The sequence below is a fragment of the Arachis hypogaea genome, chromosome 8 (assembly GCF_003086295.3).
Source record: "Arachis hypogaea cultivar Tifrunner chromosome 8, arahy.Tifrunner.gnm2.J5K5, whole genome shotgun sequence".
Lineage (NCBI taxonomy): Eukaryota > Viridiplantae > Streptophyta > Magnoliopsida > Fabales > Fabaceae > Arachis > Arachis hypogaea.
The window spans coordinates 42,616,696-42,631,044 of NC_092043.1; the positions used below are offsets into that span (position 1 = coordinate 42,616,696).

The 14,349-nt window shown below is 35.2% G+C and overlaps 1 long non-coding RNA gene across 1 annotated transcript; it reads left to right on the top strand.

Moving 5' to 3' along the window:
• Nucleotides 1-1,188: 1,188 nt before the first annotated feature.
• On the top strand, nucleotides 1,189-2,628 carry LOC112707576 (uncharacterized). The gene is made up of 2 exons (XR_003156107.3): nucleotides 1,189-1,676; nucleotides 2,311-2,628. It is a non-coding gene; the product is annotated as an uncharacterized lncRNA (long non-coding RNA).
• The last annotated feature ends 11,721 nt before the right edge of the window (nucleotides 2,629-14,349 follow it).

The following is a 14,349-nucleotide window of genomic DNA, read 5'->3' on the forward strand; positions in this document are numbered from 1 at the left end:
CCACTACCAGCAGAGTTATTAATATTAATAATATGAGATATTTTTTAATTAACTTACTTTTTATTAGACTTTCTGCTCATGATGAATACAAGTTATTTTTCAATAATATTAAAACGTTGTCGAATGCCACTATAATAAAAATCACGATAAATTTTTAGTAACAATAATATAATAATTATTATATATTTTATTTATTTTATATTTTTATGATAATTATATATTTGTTGTTGTTATTATATATATGTTATAATAATTATATCCTTTTTGTAATCATAAAAAAAGTTTTTATCAAAAATTCTATAATTATCGTTAAAATTTTTTAGCGATAAAATATAAAATGACTAATATTATTTCATTGCTAGTAAATATATTAATAGTTATTTTTGTTATCATTAAAAGACAAATAAATAGTCGATAAAATTAATTTTTCTAGCAGTGTACTAAGTATTTTGAATATATATTTAAAATAAATAAATTTGTTCACTAAGCTTATACTCTTAATATTTCTTAGTTAGTAATATTTATCTATATCTTATTAGGTTAATCTAAATATACCTTAGCTTGATGGACTTTTTCTGATTATATCCTTATTATTTAATTATATAGTATATGTTTACTTAGTTATTATTAATTAAGCATCAATAATAACTTTCAAGGTTAAATTAATCTAAACATTTTAATGTTCTTGAAGTTATGATATTTCATTTTAATTTGTATGCTTTAATTTTGTCAAAAGCGTATATTTGTAGGAGTAGCTTTTTTAAGATTAAATTAATCTAGATGTTTTAAATATTGTTAAAGTGGAAAAATTTAAATACTTAATTTATATATTTTTGTCAAAAATTAACTACTGATATAAAATAATATTAAAATACAAAATACATATTAAAAATAAATTAATAATATATATATAATAACTAATTTAATAATTAATTTTTAACATGCAATAACAATTTTGTTTTCTATTTGTATGCTTTTGTCAAAAGTGTATATTTGTAGAAGTAACTTTTAAGATTAAATTTGTCTAAATGTTTTAAATATGGTTAAAGCTAAGTGAGGAAATGTATATATTTTTGTCCAAAAAAAAGACTTATATTTACAAAATGAAATTAAAGAGTACTAAAAGGGTGATGAGATGAATCTGATATACATTACTATTCTAGAATCTTTTTTAATACTTATAAAAATGTTTACAGCTCAATAATCTTCAAACTTTTTGCGATGTGCGTGGCAACCATCTTTGTAATATATTTTTTAACATAAACATGGTTCAGACCCGTACAAAGCATATATTATATATGTCCATATACTCATCAATCATATCATCATTACAATGCAATAAGAAGCAAATATAGTACCAAGTAAAAGACATCCTTTTATTATATAAGTCAACAAAATATTGTGACCATGAAATCCTTGTCTAGCTTAATGATTGTTGTTATGGTTGCCATGACATTGATGCTTTCAGTTGGAGTTAATATGTCCCAAGCTACTAGGATTCTTCATCATCACCCAAATCCTACTCCTTTTTCTTCTTTTTCTTCATCTTCAGTTCCACAAGTGTTATCTTCATCAAATAGAGTTTCAAAGAAAGAAGAGGCTAAATCATCAAAGTCAGTAGTAGCAGCTAGCCTTAGAAGGATTCCACCAAGCAGACCAAATCCTACTCAGAACAAGTAATTTTTGTTATTTCATTCCCTTTTCTTCGGTTAATTAGGTTCAGTTTGATTTTTTTTTTTCTTGTTATTTTTTATTTTCAGTGTTTTTATTTTAAGGATTTTGAAAATTAAAGAAAAACAAGTCAAGGCTGCTTTATATTTGGTTTTGGTTTCTGTTTTTGCCGTTTTTATTTTTTATTTTTATTTTTAATATTTTGTTTTTAAAATTTTATCAAAAACCATAAATTTAAAATAAAAATAAGAAATAAGAACATAGATAACTATGACTCATTGATGTAATATATATATATATATATATATATATATAACAAAATTCTAAAATTAGATAACACTAAAAATGAAAATAAAAATAAAAAAGTTAGAGAAACAAAAGAAATTGTAAAAATATTTTTATATAAAATTGATACTATAAACAGTTAAATAATTTAAAATATTTAATTGAATATATATTTAACTGGACTATTTAATAGTTCATAATATTATCTTAATATAAATATATTTTTTGGGAAGTAATTAACACCAAAACAAGAACACACAAACCCCCCTCGACCCTCATCATTGTGTATTTCCATTTATACATACGTAGTTAGAAGTTGATGAAATCAAATTAAAAGGTGTATATGTGTAGCAGGTTGAAGCCTAAGATTAGGGGCTAATCCGAGCTTGAAGAACTGAGATGAAGATGAAACTATATATCTATATAATATAAAAGATGTAGCAGATGAACACTACTGCTGCACTTGTTTTGTTTGATGATTTTTAATTGTATTGTAGCTTCCAATTTTCCTTGTAGGTTTATTAGGTAGGAAGAGTGGTATAGGATTTTACTTGTAATTCTTTTGTTTTTTTACCCCTTGTATTTTTTATGTTTTAGAATGTAGGGAGATAAGGAGACTTTTATGTAATTACACATTTAACCTCAGTTAAGTAAAATGTCTTTTCACTTTTACTCTTCAAGACTCCAACGTAACATACTCTTTAGAATGAGAACTGCTTTTATGATTATTATTATTTCCATTGAAAAATTGCATGAACTCGTCACCGTTGTATATATATGTACGTAGCTTCGTTGTTCTCTCTCTCTCTCTCTCTCTTTTTTCCAATAGAAATTTTTGAGAATTAATATTATATAGTTAACATTGTAGTTAATATTTAACATAAAATATAAAACTATCTAAAATTTAATTAGAAGAAACATCTGAAATTCCAACTAAAAAACTTACTTTAATTTTAATGAGTTTCATACTCAATTTGTTTAGTATTAACTTTTTAGATTTTTTTTAAAAACAATACTTTAATTTTGGCTAAAATTGTGGTAGTAATTGCTTCCATATCCTTTTTCTACTTGGTGCCATTAAAAAAATGACATGGGTAATATATTACAAGTTGGTCAAGTTTTATTTTAATTCCAAGTTTTTTATTTTTTTTTTTGTAATTTAGCCGTAAAATTTTTTTTATTGTTTTTAGTTATGATAAAATTTATTTAAATTAAAATTATCAATTCATAACATACATCAAAAGCCCTAGAATCACTGAATAAAAAAAACCAAAAATTATAAATTTTTGTTTTGCTATGGGGTTTGGACTAATTGAAATTGGGATAAAGTACAAATTTAGTGCTCAACGTTTGGATCAAATTATAATTTAATTTGGTTCTTAACATTTCAAATGTTTTATTTCTATCTCAAAAAATTTTAAATAAATTTAACGTAGTCCTAATATTAAATTTGATACTAATAGTTAATAAAATAAATGACATGGAAGTTAATAACGTTATTAATTAAATCGTATCTTCTTCCACGTATTAGAAAAATATAACCAAAATTTTCTTGTAATACCTTTTCTCAATTTTTTTTTGTACAAAATTTTAAATCCTACTAATCAATTATCAACGCTTCAAAATCAAAGAAAAATTTTTTATATTAGTAATCGTTGGTAGATCGATTTTATTTACATACTGAAATCAAATATTATTAGCTCTTCAATATGTGAATTGTTTGTGTTAAATTTAATGGTGAAACAATATTAAATCCGTTTAAAACTTTTTTAGGATTAAGATAGGACGTTTAAAAGTTTTTTGGAATGAAATAGGACATTTGAAACGTTAAAAACAAAATTAAAATTCGGCCCAAACGTTGGGGACTAAAATAATACTTTACTCATTAAAATTGACATACAAATCCATAAATCTTTTATTGCTCTCAAGAAGATATAGAGTTGTTACAAGAAAAACGTTGAATACCGTCAAATTTACCGATGGAATAACAAAGATAATCCGCCGATAAATATATTATTGTCGGATTTACCGTCAGAAATAATCCAAGAGTATAATCCTTATCGGTAACCAATTACAAAATCCAATGATAATTACCGGCAAATTCTTTGTCCAAAAATTATTTGATTATCGGCGAAAATTTTCGCCAGTAATTTTGGCGCCAGACTATATTGTTTTGTGTCAATTTACTATCAGATTTTTTCTTCGATAAATCTGATGGTAAATTCAATTTTTTTTATTTTTTAAATATGTTTTAACATAATTAGTAATCAAATTCAATTTTTTACTTTTTTTATTTTTTTTACACAATTAGTACTCAAATTTTAAATAATAGAAACCAAATAATGATTTTATTAAATATCAAGCGCAGGAATAGAATAAAAAGATAGATAAATAAAATACAATCAAATAGTCTAGAACAAAATCCTAATCACTACATATCCTGATAGTCGTTGTCCTTATCTCCCTAGTCCTGCTGAGGCGGCGGACTAGGTGGTGATGTCGGTGCCCCTCCAGCAACGCCACTACCACCAGCAGCGCATCTGCTCATGGTACATTGTCATCTGTTGCTGTATCCGCTGAATTCGCTCCAACTCTTGCCTAAGCTCTAGCATGAGGGATTTGTGTCTAATACATGTGCAAGGATCTCGTTATACCTCTCTTCAGACTGTTGTAGCTACTGAGCCTATTGGTGAAGGTTCTAGGTGAGATTTTGCACCTGCTTCCTCAAATCAACATTGTCCTCGGCTTCGAAAGGGGTAGTGGCATCGGTAGATGAAGCCCTCAATGTGGAGGTCCGGAGGTTACTCACGAAGAACGATCCCAACCTGTAGACGCAATTCTTGTACGGGTCAACTGCGGTCTTGCACGAAACTGTATCAAGGTTGACGAGTAAACTAGCGGAGCTGTTGCCGTCCGCTCCATTATGCTAAGATTGTTGAGTTATGGCCTCCACTCTCTGCGTGTAGGACTCCTGTGTAATTCATATTATGATTAGGACGACAGTAAATTGAAAACTTTATATCACATGATGTTTACTCATATAATGATCTGTAGACCGTTGATCAGCAAATTTTTCCTTATTCTCCTTCAAGGTGTGAGTATACTTGAAGGTATCCACCATCATCGCATCACGATCAAACGACTTCACTACACATATTGAAATAATATGTTAAATCAAGTAATAATGACATTAAATGTTAAAGACAAAACGAACTTAATAACAAAATGAAACAAGTTATATACCAACCTGGCCTTTGTCTTTATGAAAGTCGCTGACCCGTCAGTATACTTCAACGACCTGGCCGATGCCCTATTAGTTCTATTTGTGCGATGGCAATGCCTAAACTACAAATCAGTCACCCAATGAACGCACAATACCTTCTTAATGTCCAGGCGGAGCCAAATAGTAAGGTGGTCTTGCCTTTCATGCTGAAGCCGCCTAGCCATCCAATGTCGAAAATCTTCTTGATCATGACATTGTGAGTTTTCTCCCATATAAATTTCTCCTACACAAAGAAATATTTAGCACTATTAATCAAAATTAAATACATAATTAAACAAAATAGAAGATATAAACTAGCTAAGGTTTGAATATGTTGAGTTTTTACCACCACTTCTAAAACCATTACTCTCTTATCTCAGCAAGGATCTTCTTGTAGCTCGGCCATGGGTGGTCATACTCATACATCAACTTAATGACATTGGTACACTATTACATGCATTATTATTTGGCGCAAACCTATGAATAAATAACTTAAGATTAGGAAATATATATGTTGAATAAGAATATCAAAATAGATTGCATTTAAAAGACATTAAAATAGTTCTCACGCCGTCAAACTATTAGGCCAAATCGTCATCCGTACGACAGGTGGTGGTAAAGCGGCATATGGCTAGGATTTGTGAGAGGATTTCGACACTACAGTGTCTGTTGATAGAGGTAACGTCGTCGTCAAAATAGTATGCTGCTGAGCGGATGGAGGTGGTGGAAGAGTCCACTTTGGTGAAGCAGTCGAACGACTTCTTAGTGGTGGGGTAGTTGGTGGACAAAATTGTGATCACTACAACTTCGCACAACTAACCAGCAAGTGTACTGGGTCGTCCAAGTAATAAACCTTACGCGAGTAAGGGTCGATCCCACAGAGATTGTTGGTATGAAGCAAGCTATGGTCACCTTGTAAATCTTAGTCAGGCAAACTCAAATGGGTATGGGTGATATACGAATGAAACATAAAGATAAAGATATAGATACTTATGCAATTCATTGGTGGGAATTTCAGATAAGCGTATGAAGATGCTTGGTCCCTTCCGTCTCTCTGCTTTCCTACTGTCTTTATCCAATCCTTCTTACTCCTTTCCATGGCAAGCTGTATGCAAGGATTTCACCGTTGTCAGTGGCTACCTCCCATCCTCTCAGTGGAAATGTTCAACGCACCCTGTCACGGCACGGCTATCCATCTGTCGGTTCTCAATCAGGCCGGAATAGAATCCAGTGATTCTTTTGCGTCTGTCACTAACGCCCCGCCTTCAGGAGTTTAAAGCTCGTCACAGTCATTCAATCATTGAATCCTACTCAGAATACCATAGACAAGGTTTAGACCTTCCGGATTCTCTTGAATGCCGCCATCAGTTCTAGCTTATACCACGAAGATTCCGGTTAAAGAATCCAAGAGATAAACATTAGAGCCTTGTTTGCTTGTAGAACAGAAGTGGTTGTCAGTCACTTGTTCATAAGTGAGAATGATGATGAGCGTCACATAATCATCACATTCATCATGTTCTTGGGTACGAATGAATATCTTGGGACAAGAACAAGCGAAATTGAATAGAAGAACAATAATAATTGCATTAATACTCGAGGTACAGCAGAGCTCCACACCTTAGTCTATGGTGTGTAGAAACTCCACCGTTGAAAATACATAAGAACAAGGTCTAGGCATGGCCGAATGGCCAGCCTCCCAAGGTGATCAAAAGATCTAAAGATCAAAAGATTCCAAAGATCTAAAGATGAAAATACAATAGTAAAAGGTCCTATATATAGAGAACTAGTAGCCTAGGGTTTACAGAGATGAGTAAATGACATAAAAATCCACTTCCGGGCCCACTTGGTGTGTGCTTGGGCTGAGCATTGAAGCATTTTCGTGTAGAGACTCTTTTGGGAGTTAAACGCCAGCTTTGGTGCCAGTTTGGGCGTTTAACTCCCATCCTTGTGCCAGTTCCGGCGTTTAACACTGGAAATCCTGAGGGTGACTTTGAATGCCGGTTTGGGCCATCAAATCTTGGGCAAAGTATGGACTATCATATATTGCTGGAAAGCCCAGGATGTCTACTTTCCAATGCCATTGAGAGCGCGCCAATTGGGCTTCTGTAGCTCCAGAAAATCCACTTCGAGTGCAGGGAGGTCAGAATCCAACAGCATCTGTAGTCTTTTTCAGTCTCTGAATCAGATTTTTGCTCAGGTCCCTCAATTTCAGCCAGAAAATACCTGAAATCACAGAAAAACACACAAACTCATAGTAAAGTCCAGAAAAGTGAATTTTAACTAAAAACTAGTAAAAATATACTAAAAACTAACTAGATCATATTAAAAACATACTAAAAACAATGCCAAAAAGCGTACAACTTATCCGCTCATCACAACACCAAACTTAAATTGTTGCTTGTCCTCAAGCAACTGAAAATCAAATAAGATAAAAATAAGAGAATATGCAATGAATTCCAAAAACATATATGAAGATCAGTATTAATTAGATGAGCGGGGCTTTTAGCTTTTTGCCTCTGAACAGTTTTGGCATCTCACTCTATCCTTTGAAATTCATAATGATTGGCTTCTTTAGGAACTAAGAATCCAGATAGTGTCATTGATTCTCCTAGTTAAGTATGATGATTCTTGAACACAGCTACTTATTGAGTCTTGGTCGTGGCCCAAAGCACTCTGTCTTCCAGTATTACCACCAGATACATACATGCCACAGACACATAATTGGGTGAACCTTTTCAGATTGTGACTCAGCTTTGCTAGAGTCCCCAATTAGAGGTGTCCAGGGTTCTTAAGCACACTCTTTTTGTCTTGGATCACAACTTTTATTTCTTTCTTTTTCTTTCTTTTTCTTTTTTTTTTTCGAAAATTCTCTTTTTTTTTTGTATCCACTGCTTTTTCTTGCTTCAAGAATCATTTTTATGATTTTTCAGATCCTCAGTAACATGTCTCCTTTTTCATCATTCTTTCAAGAGCCAACATTCATGAACCACAAATTCAAAAGACATATGCACTGTTTAAGCATACATTCAGAAAACAACAGTATTGCCACCACATCAAAATAATTAAACTATTATAAAATTCAAAATTCATGCAATTCTTCTCTTTTTCAATTAAGAACATTTTTCATTCAAGAAAGGTGATGGATTCATAGGACATTCATAACTTTAAGGCATAGACACTAATGATCATAAGACACAAACATAGATAAACATAAGCATAAATTTTCGAAAAACAAGAAAAATAAAGAACAAGGAAATTAAAGAACGGGTCCACCTTAGAGATGGCGGCTTGTTCTTCCTCTTGAAGATCCTATGGAGTGCTTGAGTTCCTCAATGTCTCTTCCTTGTCTTTGTTGCCCCTCTCTCATGATTCTTTGATCTTCTCTAATTTCATGGAGGAGAATGGAATGTTCTTGGTGCTCCACCCTTAGTTGTCCCATGTTGGAACTTAATTCTCCTAGGGAGGTGTTTAGTTGCTCCCAATAGTTTTGTGGAGGAAAGTGCATCCCTTGAGGCATCTCAGGGACTTGATGATGAGAGGGGTCTCTTGTTTGCTCCATCTTCTTCTTAGTGATGGGCTTGTCCTCATCAATGGGGATGTCTCCCTCTATGTCAACCCCAACTGAATAACAGAGGTGACAAATGAGATGAGAAAAGGCTAACCTTGCCAAGGTAGAGGACTTGTCCGCCACCTTATAAAGTTCTTGGGATATCACCTCATGAACTTCTATTTCTTCTCAAATCATGATGCTATGAATCATGATAGCACGGTCTATAGTAACTTCGGACCGGTTGCTAGTTAGAATGATTGAGCGTTGGATAAACTCCAACCATCCTCTTGCCACGGGTTTGAGGTCATGCCTTCTCAATTGAACCGGCTTTCCTCTTGAATCTCTCTTCCATTGGGCGCCCTCTTCACAGATGTCTATGAGGACTTGGTCCAACCTTTGATCAAAGTTGACCCTTCTAGTGTAAGGATGTTCATCTCCTTGCATCATGGGCAAGTTGAATGCCAACCTTACATTTTCCGGACTAAAATCCAAGTATTTCCCCCGAACCATAGTAAGCCAATTCTTCGGGTCCGGGTTCACACTTTGATCATGGTTCTTGGTGATCCATGCATTGGCATAGAACTCTTGAACCATTAAGATTCCGACTTGTTGAATGGGGTTGGTAAGAACTTCCCAACCTCTTCTTCGGATCTCATGTCGGATCTCCGGATATTCACTCTTTTTGAGTTTGAAAGGGACCTCGGAGATCACCTTCTTCAAGGCCACAACTTCATAAAAGTGGTCTTGATGCACCCTTGAGATGAATCTCTCCATCTCCCATGACTCGGAGGTGGAAGCTCTTGCCTTCCCTTTCCTCTTTCTAAAGGGTTCTCCGGCCTTGGATGCCATAAATGGTTATGAAAAAACAAAAAGCAATGCTTTTACCACACCAAACTTAAAAGGTTTGCTCGTCCTCGAGCAAAAGAAGAAAGAAGAGAGTAGAAGAAGAAGAAATAGAGGAGATGGAGATGGCTTTGTGGTTCGGCCAAAAGGGGGGGGAGAAGTAGTGTTTAGTTGTGTAAAAATGAAGGAGTGAAGATGGGTTTATATAGGGGTGGGGGGAGGGTTATGGTTCGTTTATGTATGGGTGGGTTTGGGTGGAAAAGTGGTTTGAATTTGAATGGTGGGGTAGGTGGGGTTTTATGAAGGATGGATGTGAGTGGTGAAGAGAAAGATGGGATTTGATAGGGGAAGGGTTTTTGGGGAAGAGGTGTTGAGGTGATTGGGTGAAGAAGAGAGAGAGTGGTGGGGTAGGTGGGGATCCTGTGGGGTCCACAGATCCTAAGGTGTCAAGGAAAAGTCATCCCCGCACCAAGTGGCGAGCAAAATTGCTCTTTGTGCCAATTCTGGCGTTAAACGCCGGGCTGGTGCCCATTTCTGGCGTTTAACGCCAAGTTCTTGCCCTTTCCTGCCGTTTAACGCCAGTCTGGTGCCCCTTTCTGGCGTTAACCGCCCAGAATGGTGCCAGACTGGGCGTTAAACGCCCATCTGCTAGCCTTACTGGCGTTTAAGCGCCAGCAGGATCTTCCTCCAGGGTGTGCTGTTTTTCTTTCTGTTTTTCATTCTGTTTTTGCTTTTTCAATTGATTTTGTGACTTCTCATGATCATCAACCTACAGAAAACATAAAATAACAAAGGAAAATAGATAAAATATAACATTGGGTTGCCTCCCAACAAGCGCTTCTTTAATGTCAGTAGCTTGACAGTGGGCTCTCATGGAGCCTCAGAGATGCTCAGAGCAATGTTGGAACCTCCCAACACCAAACTTAGAGTTTGAATATGGGGGTTCAACACCAAACTTAGAAGTTGGTTGTGGCCTCCCAACACCAAACTTAGAGTTTGACTGTGGGGGCTCTGTTTGGCTCTGTTTTGAGAGAAGCTCTTCATGCTTCCTCTCCATGATGACAGAGGGATATCCTTGAGCCTCAAACACAAAGGATTCTTCATTCACTTGAATGATCAATTCTCCTCTATCAACATCAATCACAGCCTTTACTGTGGCTAGGAAGGGTCTGCCAAGGATGATGGATTCATCCATGCACTTCCCAGTCTCTAGGACTATGAAATCAGCAGGGATGTAATGGTCTTCAACTTTTACCAGAACATCCTCTACCAGTCCATTAGCTTGTTTTCTTGAGTTGTCTGCCATCTCTAGTGAGATTTTTGCAGCTTGCACCTCAAAGATCCCTAGCTTCTCCATTACAGAGAGAGGCATGAGGTTTACACTTGACCCTAAGTCACACAAGGCCTTCTTGAAGGTCATGGTGCCTATGGTACAAGGTATTGAAATTTTCCCAGGATCCTGTCTCTTTTGAGGTAATTTCTGCCTAGACAAGTCATCCAGTTCTTTGGTGAGCAAAGGGGGTTCATCCTCCCAAGTCTCATTTCCAAATAACTTGTCATTTAGCTTCATGACTGCTCCAAGGTATTTAGCAACTTGCTCTTCAGTGACATATTCATCCTCTTCAGAGGAAGAATACTCATCAGAGCTCATGAATGGCAGGAGTAAGTCCAATGGAATCTCTATGGTCTCATTTTGAGCCTCAGATTCCCATGGTTCCTCATTGGGGAACTCATTGGAGGCCAGTGGACGTCCATTGAGGTCTTCCTCAGTGGCGTTCACTGCCTCTTCCTCCTCTCCAAATTCGGCCATGTTGATGGCCTTGCACTCTCCTTTTGGATTTTCTTCTGTATTGCTTGGAAGAGTACTAGGAGGGAGTTCAGTAATTTTCTTGCTCAGCTGACCCACTTGTGCCTCCAAGTTTCTAATGGAGGACCTTGTTTCAGTCATAAAACTTTGAGTGGTTTTGATTAGATCAGAGACCATAGTTGCTAAGTCAGAGGTGTTCTGCTTAGAACTTTCTGTCTGTTGCTGAGAAGATAATGGAAAAGGCTTGCCATTGCTAAACCTGTTTCTTCCACCATTATTGTTGTTGAAACCTTGTCGAGGTCTCTGTTGATCCTTTCATGAGAGATTTGGATGATTTCTCCATGAATGATTATAGGTGTTTCCATAGGGTTCTCCCATGTAATTCACCTCTTCCATTGAAGGGTTCTCAGGATCATAAGCTTCTTCTTCAGATGAAGCTTCCTTAGTACTGCTTGGTGCATTTTGCATTCCAGACAGACTTTGAGAAATCATATTGACTTGTTGGGTCAATATCTTGTTCTGAGCCAATATGGCATTCAGAGTGTCAATCTCAAGAACTCCTTTCTTCTGATTAGTCTCATGGTTCACAGGATTCCTTTCAGAAGTATACATGAATTGGTTATTTGCAACCATTTCAATTAGTTCTTGAGCTTCTGTAGGCGTCTTCTTCAGATGAAGAGATCCTCCAGCAGAGCTATCCAAAGACATCTTGGATAGTTCAGAGAGACCATCATAGAAAATACCTATGATGCTCCATTCAGAAAGCATGTCAGAGGGACACTTTCTGATTAATTGTTTGTATCTTTCCCAAGCTTCATAGAGGGATTCTCCTTCCTTCTGTCTGAAGGTTTGGACTTCCACTCTAAGCTTACTCAATTTTTGAGGTGGAAAGAACTTTGCCAAGAAGGCATTGACTAGCTTTTTCCAAGAGTTCAGGCTTTCCTTAGGTTGTGAGTCCAACCATGTCCTAGCTCTGTCTCTTACAGCAAAAGGGAATAGCATAAGTCTGTAGGGTCAACCCCATTAGTCTTGACAGTGTCACAGATTTGCAAGAACTCAGCTAAAAACTGATGAGGATCTTCCAATGGAAGTCCATGGAACTTGCAATTCTGTTGCATTAGAGAAACTAATTGAGGCTTAAGCTCAAAGTTGTTTGCTCCAATGGCAGGGATAGAGATGCTTCTCCCATAGAAGTCGGGAGTAGGTGCAGTAAAGTCACCCAGCACCTTCCTTGCATTATTGGCATTGTTGTTGTTTTCGGCTGCCATGGGTTCTTCTTCTTTGGGGATTTATGTTAGGTCCTCTATAGAGAGTTGTGCCTTAGCTTCTCTTAGTTTTTGCTTCAAGGTCCTTTCAGGTTCAGGATCAGCCTCAACAAGAATGCTTTTGTCTTTGCTTCTGCTCATATGAAAGAGAAGAGAACAAGAAAATATGGAATCCTCTATGTCATAGTATAAAGATTCTTTGAGGTGTCAGAGGAAAAGAAAAATAGAAGGCAGAAATAGAAAATTCGAACTTATCAAAGAAGATGGAGTTCGAATTGTGCATTAAGGAATAGTGTTAGTCCATAAATAGAGGGATGTGAGAAGAGGGGAAGTAATTTTCGAAAATTAAGTAAAAGATTTTGAAAACATTTTGAAAAACACTAGTTGATTTTCGAAAACCATGATTGAAAGAAATAAAGTGATTTTTGAAAAAGATTTTGAAATTAGAAATAAAAAAGATTTGATTGAAAACTATTTTGAAAAAGATGTGGTTAAGAAGATATGATTTGAAAAACATTTTAAAAAGATTTGATTTTAAAAATTAATGACTTGGCTAAGAAGAAAAGATATGATTCAAACATTAAGCCTTTCTCAACAGAAAAGGCAACATACTTGAAATGTTGAATCAAATCGTTAATTGATAGCAAGTATCTTTGAAAATGGAAAGAAGTTGATTTTGAAAACATATGATTGAAAAGATATGATTTGAAAAAGATTTGATTTTGAAAAAGTTTGAAAACTAAAAAAATCTGCATTAAAAACAAAATCTTCCCTCTTGTGCCATCCTGGCGTTAAACGCCCAGAATGGTGCACATTCTGGCGTTTAACGCCCAAACTACTACCCTTTTGGGCGTTAAACGCCCAGCCAGGCCCCTGGCTGGCGTTTAAACGCCAGTCTGTCTTCTTCATTGGGCATTTTGAACGCCCAGCTTTTTCTGTGTAGTTCCTCTGCTGTATGTTTTGAATCTTCAATCCTCTGTATTATTGACTTGAAAAGACACAAATTAAAAATATTTTTGGATTTTTAATAATAAGGAATAATCAAAATGCAACTAAAATCAAATAACAATGCATGCAAGACACCAAACTTAGCAGTTTGTATACTACTGACACTAACAAAATGAGAATGCACATGCGAAACACAAAACACTCAAGTCAAGAGAATTTAAAGATAAGAGCAATGAAATCATCAAGAACATCTTGAAGATCACTTAAGACACATGAATGAATGCAAGAAGAACAGAAACATGCAATTGACACCAAACTTAAAATGAGACTCTAGACTCAAACAAGAAATATTTTTGGATTTTATGATTTTGTAAATTTTTTTTTTGGATTTTTCGAAAATTAAGTGGAAAAAGAAAATAAAGGTATCAAAATTCTTAATGAGAATTCCAGGAATCATGCAATGTTAGTCTAAAGCTTCAGTCTAAAGAAATTAGACATGGCTGAACAAGCTTCAGCAGGACATTGCATTCAAGAGCTAAATTGATGAAAATCAATCAGCTTTGGTGATGATAAGAACATCACCTTGAAACACTAGAATTCATTCTTAAGAACTCTGAAGAAAAAAAATACCTAATCTAAGCAACAAGATGAACCGTCAGTTGTCCAAACTCAACAATCCCCAGCAACGGCGCCAAAAACTTGGTGGACGAAATTGTGA